Source organism: Chanodichthys erythropterus, chromosome 22 (genome assembly GCF_024489055.1).
Source record: "Chanodichthys erythropterus isolate Z2021 chromosome 22, ASM2448905v1, whole genome shotgun sequence".
NCBI classification, from domain to species: domain Eukaryota; kingdom Metazoa; phylum Chordata; class Actinopteri; order Cypriniformes; family Xenocyprididae; genus Chanodichthys; species Chanodichthys erythropterus.
Window position 1 is genome coordinate 36,244,916 of NC_090242.1, and position 9,866 is coordinate 36,254,781.

Here is a 9,866-nt window from a genome sequence, read left to right on the forward strand (position 1 = left end):
GCAGAAACACAAACACTGAACAACATTTACAGCGTCAGCATCAGTCACTGGATCTGATACAGGATCAGTCACTGAAAACATTTTTTTATAGTTGACTTAATTCTTTCTGAAACCTTATGTGTAAACTTCCTTCTTTCATGAGGAACTGCTGTGCAGCTGATAATTTATAGCAAAGTGCAGAGAACATCTTCAGCCAATCAAACTACAAACCACTCCTCCATAGATCTGATTGACCGGTTGTGTTCTTGTGTGTTCTCCTGAGATTAAAGCTCTCACATCCTCATTTCAGCAGGTGTCAGATCTGTGTGGATGTTTACTCTCTTCAGATCATCTCAAGGTGAATAAAACACTTCATCTATTTTTATTATTATTCATTCATTAATGAAATGTGTATTACAGTATGAAAATGAAATGTGAAAATATAAATTTCTTGCATTCAGCAACAGGATAGAGATACTTATACTAATAATGATGATGGTGATCATCTGTCAGGCTATAGGGATTTGGTAGTTACTGGATTTATCTCACAAAACTGTTGTGTGAATTTAATCGCTTCAGTTAGTTATTAGGTGAGTGAATGATGAGAGAATGAAGAGTTCCCTTTCGTGGGAACTGTCGACGCTGCGTGGTAACGCATTGGGAACCTTCTGCGTGATGTCGTCACTGAAGCACTCATGTATCTAGCCAATCGCGAAGCGAGACGTCAGAGACGGGTGACGTCACGGACCAGGAAACTATAAAGCACACTCGGATGCAGAGCACGCCAGCTTCTGTGTCTTCAGCAAGCGCTCTATGTTATCTTGTGTGTCTTATTTGGTGTTGTTTGTCCTGCTTATTTTTGGAAAACATTATCTCTTCGTCTGAGGACAAGAGTGTTATTGTGCACCACACATATATATATATATATATATAGTGAATAAAGACACGAGTGAAATGGCGGAAGGCAGACAATTTAAAAAGTGTGTTCACCCATGCACACGGTTTATTCCAGATGGGGACACTCATGAGATGTGTGTTGTCTGCCTGGGGGTTGAGCATGCACAGGCAGCTCTCGAGGGGGCTGTCTGTGTTCATTGTGAGAAGCTCACCCTCAGAGTTTTAAGATCACGCCGGGCACTCTTTCACGATAAAGAGAGTGCTCCGGTCGGCGTTCCCCGCGGATCGGGTCCCGCTGTTGCTGAGGCGCAGCGGCGGCTTCATTCGTGGGGTTCGCAAATGGAGCTGGCAGAGGGGGTTGAGACGGGCCCAGCCTTATCTCGCCCTTTACCTGCCAGCCCCAGTGCCTCTTCTCAGGCGGCGGAAGCACGCGCTGCGGTTTCTTCCCCCCAGAGAGAGGCACCCGCGCTTCATCTCTCTTCCTCTGAGGAGGTTGATGTGATGAGCGTGGGGGAAGAGGAACCGCCATCCTCTTCCCCAGCACATGAGGAGCTCCTGGAGGTAGTGACCAGGGCTGTTGCCAAATTAAAAATTGACTGGCCAGCAGAGCGGGCAGATACTAGACCAAAGAGTAAGCTGGATGAGCGCTTTCTGCCCGCTCGGTCACTACCCCAGCGTCGGGGTTTGCCCTTCTTTCCGGACCTCCACACCGAGGTCTCGAGGTCTTGGAAGAAGCCGGCATCATATCGTGTCTTCAGCCCCCAGACCTCAATGTATAGTAACATCGTGGGGCTGAAGCAGCAAGGCTATGCGGCGATGCCTCGGGTGGAAGAGACGCTTGCGGGCTATCTCTCCCCCGAGTCTGCATCGTCGCTGAAAACCCCGACGTTGCCCACCAAGCCATTAAAAACTACATCAGGCTTGGTGGGCAAGGCTTATGCGGCAGCAGGTCAGGCAGCGGCATGTCTACATACCATGTCGCTCCTACAGGCATATCAAGCCGACCTGCTGGGGGAAGTGGAGAATAACGGGGAGGCCACGTATGAGTGCATCCAGGAAATCAGGATGGCAACTGACCTGGCTCTCCGTGCCACCAAAGAGACGGCAAAAGAAATCGGCCGCTCTATGGCAGCATTGGTGGCTACGGAGAGGCACTTGTGGCTGAACCTCTCGGACATAAGGGAGCGTGACAAAGCCTCCCTTATGGACGCGCCGCTGTCTCCTGCGGGCCTCTTCGGCGACGCCGTTACAACAGTCGTCGAGAGGTTCCAGGAGGCTAAGAAACAATCTGCGGCGTTCCAGAGGTTCATCCCCCGCAAACCAAGAATCCCTCCCCCCGAGGCTGATGAGCGGGATCAGCCTCGGCCGTCAACGAGCTCCTCAGCGCACCACAGAGCGCAACAAAAGATTAGCGTGGCCGCCCGTGCTCCCCCGCAGAGAGCTTGGGGATCGGGTCGGCCCGCTCAGCCGAAGCCTTCTAGGGGCAGAACGGACCTGCGCGCCGTTATCCTGGCCCGGAAGGCTTCGAAGCGGTCCTGATGTCTGTGGGTCAGGAACCGATGAGGGCGGCCCCCTCCGAAGGGAGCCGGCGAAAAATACATCTAAAAGCCGCTTCCCTTCGGCGCCCTCAGGGGATCGTTATGCCAACCCTGCCACCCAGGGTGCGTCAGGGCGCAGCGGTCTCCACCGACCCTCCGAGGAGGGCCGGCCACTTGATTCGATTGTTCTCTGCCGGTGCGCCGCTTCAGAGCGTCGAATCAGGTGCTCAAAAAACACCAGAGGCCAGTCTCGAGAGACTGGTTCCCTTAGTAAATTTTCTGGTAGAATGGAAACTTCTTCCGAATATATCAAAATGGGTGCTGCTCACTATAAAAGAGGGTTACAAGATCCAGTTCGGGTCTCGCCCGCCCAGATTCAACGGGGTTCTTCCCACAGTGGTAACCCCCGAGCAGTCTCTGGTTATGGAACAAGAAGTTGCGACACTTTTGCGAAAAGGAGCTATAGAAAGGGTTCCTCCTCCCAGCAACCAGTCAGGGTTCTACAGCCGTTACTTCATTGTTCCAAAGAAGGATGGAGGTCTACGACCTATTATAGATTTACGTGTGCTAAATCGCTCAATACAAAAGCTCAAGTTCAAGATGCTGACACTCAAACAGATTATACCACAGATCAGGTCCGAGGACTGGTTTGTGGCAATAGACCTGAAAGATGCTTACTTTCATGTGTCCATCCATCCTTCTCACAGGAAGTTCCTCAGGTTTGCTTTCGGGGGCGAAGCTTACCAGTACAGGGTTCTTCCGTTCGGCCTATCATTATCACCCCGCACATTCACGAAATGCGTGGACGCAGCTCTGGCTCCGCTGAGGATCCAGGGCATTCGCATACTGAATTATATCGACGATTGGTTGATTCTAGCTCAGTCAGAGCAACTAGCAGTTCAGCATCGAGATGCTGTTCTGTCCCATATGAAGAGGCTTGGGCTGAGGCTCAATGCCAAAAAGAGTGTGCTAGTTCCAGCTCAATCCACCAACTATCTGGGTGTAGTGTGGGACTCCACCACGATGCGGGCATATTTGTCTCCCGCTCGGGTGAGTGCCATTCTTATGGCTATGAAAGGGGTGAAGTTAGGCCAGTCACTCACTGTAAAACAGTTCCAGAAACTGCTGGGTCTGATGGCAGCTGCGTCCAACGTGATACCTTTTGGCCTTCTGCACATGAGGCCCCTACAGTGGTGGCTCAGGACCAGGGGTTCTCCCCGAGGGGAAATCCCTTTCGCATGATCAAAGTCTCAAAACGATGTCTTCGTTCTCTGACCATGTGGAAAGACCCCCGGTTCCTGTCCCAGGGACCCGTGTTGGGGGCCACTACTCGTCGAGTAATGCTTACGACGGACGCCTCCCTCACGGGCTGGGGAGCGATCATGAGTGGTCGCTCAGCTCAGGGTCTTTGGGAAGACCATCAGCTCTCTTGGCACATAAATCGGCTAGAGATGATGGCAGTGTTCCTAGCTCTGAAACACTTTCTCCCAGACCTGAGAGGTTACCATGTGTTGGTTCGTACGGACAACACTGCAGTGGTTGCATATATAAATCATCAGGGGGGTCTGCGGTCTCGCCGACTATATTACTTGGCCCGTCAGATCCTCCTGTGGTCCCAAGGGAAGCTGCTCTCGCTGAGGGCAGCTTACATCCCGGGACATCAAAATGTGGGAGCAGATGCCCTGTCGAGGCAGGGGCCAAGGCCCGGGGAGTGGAAACTCCACCCAGAAGTGGTGAGTCTCCTATGGAAAAATTTCGGTCGAGCGGAAGTCGACCTGTTCGCCTCGGGAGAGTCAACCCAGTGTCCGCTCTGGTACTCCCTAACACATCCAGCACCTCTGGGTCTGGATGCTATGGTACAGACGTGGCCGAGGCTGCGCCTGTACGCATTTCCCCCGATCGCCCTGCTCCCGGGAGTTCTGGAAAAAGTACGCCGAGAAGGGGCCAATCTAATACTGGTAGCCCCATTCTGGCCAACCAGGATATGGTTCTCAGACCTAGTGTCGTTACTCAACGGCTCCCCAATGGAGCTTCCTCTCAGACAGGACCTCCTGTCTCAAGCGGGCGGCATGATTATACATCCCCGCCCAGAACGACTGAAACTATGGGCCTGGCCTCTGAGGGGGCCAGACTCATAAATGCTGGTCTCCCAACCGAGGTTGTGGAGACCATTCTTAACTCCAGAGCTCCCGCCACGAGGAAGTTGTATGCCTACAAATGGAATTTGTTTTCTACCTGGTGCAGACACAATAATACGGACCCTGTCCTTTCTTCTGTTAGCTTTGTGCTAAAATTCCTCCAGAAAAAATTCTCGGAGGGCCTATCTCACTCAACCTTAAAGGTTTATGTTGCAGCAATTTCAGCATATCATGCTCCTCTTGAGGGGAATATCTCGGTAGGTCGAGACCCCCTCGTCACACGCTTCCTCCGTGGCACACTGAGGTTGAGGCCTCCAGTGCGCACAAGGGTGCCAACCTGGGACTTGGCTGTGGTCTTACAAGGGTTAGCTGAGGCTCCCTTTGAACCATTAGAGGAGGTTCCTGAGAGGTTCCTCACTCTGAAAACGATTATTTTATTAGCTATCACTTCTCTGAAGCGGATAGGAGATTTACAAGCACTTTCTGTTGCTCCCTCTTTCCTTGAATTTGCTCCAGGAATGGTGAAAGCATTCCTGTATCCTAAACCGGGGTATGTCCCAAAGGTCCCTACCAATGTCCCAGGCCCCATTGTGCTTCAGTCTTTCTATCCTCCTCCATTTGAATCTGCGGATCAGGAAAAATTGAATCTGTTATGCCCAGTAAGGGCTTTGGATACTTATGTCCACAGAGCTGCCCTGTGGCGTAAGTCAGATCAGTTGTTTGTCTGTTATGGGTCCCCTAGAAAAGGGGGCCCAGCATCAAAACAGAGAATGAGCAAGTGGGTGGTCGAGGCCATCTCACTTGCATACGAAGCGGCCGGACAGCCCTCTCCCTTGAATGTTCGCGCCCATTCTACCAGGGGTATGGCGGCATCAAAAGCTCTGATGTCAGGAGTCTCCATGAGTGACATATGTGATGCAGCTGGATGGTCATGCCAGCACACATTTATTAAATATTATAACCTTGATGTTGGCTCCACTCCGGGGTCCTCTGTCCTGTCAAGATAACCTTGGCAAGTGCTTGAGCTACGGCTCAGTTGGGATTGCGTTCCCAATGCGTTACCACGCAGCGTCGACAGTTCCCACGAAAGGGAACGTCTCAGGTTACAGATGTAACCCTGGTTCCCTGAGTAGGGAACGAGACGCTGCGTCTCTTGCCGTACCCCTGCACACTTGCAAGTGCTTGCTTCAGACTTACTTAGAAGCTGGCGTGCTCTGCATCCGAGTGTGCTTTATAGTTTCCTGGTCCGTGACGTCACCCGTCTCTGACGTCTCGCTTCGCGATTGGCTAGATACATGAGTGCTTCAGTGACGACATCACGCAGAAGGTTCCCAATGCGTTACCACGCAGCGTCTCGTTCCCTACTCAGGGAACCAGGGTTACATCTGTAACCTGAGACGTTTTGTGTGAACTGTCTCTTTAAGAGCGCTATGATCATGTTTGACTGATCAGAGTAACTCTGTGTGTGATTGAACAGATTCAGATGGAGTGGAGAAAGAAAATCACACATCCAGAAAACTGCTGGAGCCTCAGAAATCACAGAGCAGCAGAAAACAAGAAGACAGAGAGAGAAATGGAGACACAAACCAGTGGATCACAAGAAGAAAGAGGACAGAGACACAAGAGACATCACAGTATGGAGGGAATAATGCCTAACTGTGAGTGTTTGATCATTATGACTCTTATAGTTTTACAGGGGAGAACAGATGTTGTAACATGGGGAGAGTTTTAACACCAATCAGGGAAATACAGATAAATTTATGTCTGTATGTCTTTTGTCAGCTCAAAACCAAAGGTACACTCTAAAAAATGCTGGGTTAAAAACAACCCAAGTTGGGTTGAAAATGGACAAACCCAGCAATTGGGTTGTTTTAACCCAGCGGTTGGGTTAAATGTTTGCCCAACCTGCTGGGTAGTTTTATTTAACTCAACTATTGTTTAAAAAATTACTGTATTGCTTAATTAAGATTAACCCAAAGTATGTTGGAAATGAACATTTATTAATGTTCAATGAATAAATATTAAACAATAAACATTTATTAAATTGCTTATTAATACATTTATATTAATAAACTATTAAACTATTAAATTTATATTAACAATCAGAGTCACTGATGAAAGTTCACAGATGTGTGATTGATTGACAGAAAGTGTTATAAATTGAGAACATAAAAAACAAATTCAAAACAATGGATATATGTTTGTTATTTCCAGTCTCAGATGGTCCAGATGATCCTGTAAGGATTGATTCTGATGTCAAAACTGATCACCAGATCAAAGAAACTCAGAGACAATGCAGAACTTTGGTTTCCTTACTTCACAGAAAAGCCAACGAAGACTGTTCTACAACTAAAACTGCATCAAAATTGCCCCAAACAATTTTAAATGGACTTATCAAACATATTTTAACTGCATACATTTTACGAATTGTGTCCACAAGTATTACTTGTAACCAGTTTGCTTTATAACACCCACAATCCGTGTTAATGTGATAACTCTTGAATGACTGACTGAAAGTATGCCTTATTTGGACTTAATTTGATTCTTTTCCCCTTTCCTATATCCTGACTTGAATGAAATCTGTTTAAAATGTATTGTATTCCATTTAATAGAAATTATGTTAAAATGGCACTCTCTGCTGAAGCAGAATAGGGATGTAACACCCATGTTTTATTGGGGGCAGAGAAAAGCCCTTTCGAAACAGAATGATGTCTGATTGGCCAAGACTCCTCTGAGGTGTGAAAAAACAACTAAGTTTAAATGATCGTATTGCAAGATAGTGAAGATTGGTTAGTTCTGTTCAAAGAAGTCAAGACAAGTACCAAGAACAATAGAGAAACAAGAAGAACAGACAAGCCGCTCATTTAAGCCATCCAACCTTCACTCACTTTTCTTTTCTTTTACTTAATTTTTCTTTACCGCTGAAAGTCTTGTGTCCTAAGTTTCACTGCAAAGTTCAATGACTTCTGCCACCAGTCCATTTTGTTTTTAGTTATTTTTGCTCAAATTCAGTTGCACCAACCTGCTTTAACCCCATTGATTAGCTGGGAGAATAGTCAAATTGCCCCCTTTAGTGGATGGCTAAATATAAAATCTCACTTTTACAGCTGTTTCACTCGAGAATTTCACTTTCATTTTTGAACTAACAGGTGCTCGCGCCCCTTAACAGGTACTGTTGAAAACCCCAGCTCTACAGCGCCACACAATAATCCAGTGTGAATCTGTGGTGAAACATTGAACTGTAGCGCTCTAATTGAGGCAGATTTGAAACCGTCCGCTTATTTTCTCATTATATTACATCAGGGGTGCCCAGCCCTGTTCCTGGAGATCTAGCTTCCTGCAAAGTTCAGCTCCAACCCTGATCAAACACGCCTGAATCAGATAATTAAGATCTTCAGGAGCACTTGATAATCACAGACAGGTGTGTTTGATCAGGGCTGGATCTGATCTCTGCAGGAAGCTAGATTTCCAGGATCAGGATTGGGAAACCCCTGTCTTACATAAACCTCGTTCCAGACAAGATGATATCAGTCCACTTCAGCTGTGTGTTTATTAGGATATGTTCAGACTGACGGTCCAAATCCCATTTTTGTCCACATGTGATTGAAATCCAATCAGATTTAGCAACAGTGAACGGTCAAAAATCTGTTCTGATCTACATTCATATGTGGTTTGATTCAAAACTCTTTTCTGGAAATCTGTTTCAGTCTGATTGGATTTCATGCGGTTTATGTGACTTTCTCACGCCATGTAACAAACTTCAGACGTTGTTATAGAAACTGTAGAAACATGCCCACCAATAAAACGTCATTGACAGAAAATCCAGCAAAGAAAACAGCGTCACAAGAACACAAATCAGCTCTAAACAGTTGAGATACACAATGAGGACGTCAATAATTTCAGATCAGATTCCAGTCGGATACACAGATAATCAGATCTGGACTGACAGTGTGAACGTAGGTCAGTCCGTTCTGAATAAATCCTTTAGTTTAAAGATGCTCCCGTGAATAACCTTTATTTAGTTCTGTTGAGTTTGTGTTTGTTCTGAGAATAGACACGACTTTCTTTTCCTCACCTGGATCCCTCCACAACGTGTAACATTATCATCTCTATACTGTAATGAAATCATTAATGTGACGTTCACTACTGTAACTGTGACTGTATTATCTGTACATAACTGATCGATCTTAACTAATGTAGAAATATGCATTTTCCATGAAGCTGCTTTGAAACAATGAAGTGCTGTACAAATAAATGTAAAAGTGAAGAATAAACTTCTCTGAAATAATCCAGATTTATGTAAAGGAACTCAAACATTTCTAAAATAAAAATAAAAAATCAATAAACACTCAATATTCCTCTTAATCCAGTTAGATATCTGAGGCTCCAGTGCTGGATTGACCTTTGACCCCTGAAATACGGTGACGTGTTGCCCTCTACAGGAGATCATCAGAATCACAGCAGAGTTAAAGCATTTACAGATATAAATGTGTTTTACAGCGATGAAAACACATACAGGTTTCTGTTGTTCAGAGATTATGAAAAACAAGTTGTAATTTTAAGGGAAACATTATTGAACACAGAGATGTGAAATGAATCAAAGTGTTGATCACAAATACGACTTGTGCTGTTTTGATATTATTGTGAAGGTTTGAATGAAGATCTCTTCAGTTTCAGCTGTAATATCCTAAAGCAGGCTGTGATTGTGCTTTTATTGATGAGTTTATGACAGAATGACTTTTATTCTCCAGTTTCTGTCGTTTCACACAGAAGATCTGTTTCTCTTTCTGACAGAATCATTTCTGTTCTTACCAGAGACTGTTTCTGATTCATCTGTCAGCAGATCATCATGATGATGATGATGTTTCATATCAAGCTCATCTTCATCATCTCCTAATGGATGAATATATTCATAAACTCATATCAGTCATAAATACATTACAATGAGTCTCATTATAATACATTTTCCTCATTTAAAAGGTACTGAAATGTGTATTTTCATCATTACTAGATGCAAGATCATTTCAATTTAAAATGAAAAATTTACATCCATAACATATAAAACATGCCTTTTAACAGTTCAAAACAATATCTACTGAGAGAATATGATTTCAGATCCATATTCTTTCCAGAGGTTAAACTCCATCAACTATATATATAATATCCATTATTGCATTAGTTTGCTGTAAATTCTGTCATTTCACACAACATGCAAAATCTCATTATTATTTAAGTTGAAAACTGAATGACATTCAGTGAATTAAACTGAAAGAATGTCACTAGTTTATGGTATTGTAAATAAATATGTATCAGA

General features: G+C 45.4%; 1 long non-coding RNA gene across 1 annotated transcript; it reads left to right on the forward strand.

Annotated features, from left to right (window-relative positions):
* The first annotated feature begins 210 nt into the window (after positions 1 to 210).
* Positions 211 to 8,786, forward strand: LOC137013106 (uncharacterized). Its single transcript, XR_010893661.1, has 3 exons — positions 211 to 337; positions 6,030 to 6,210; positions 6,767 to 8,786. It is a non-coding gene; the product is annotated as an uncharacterized lncRNA (long non-coding RNA).
* Positions 8,787 to 9,866: the final 1,080 nt, after the last annotated feature.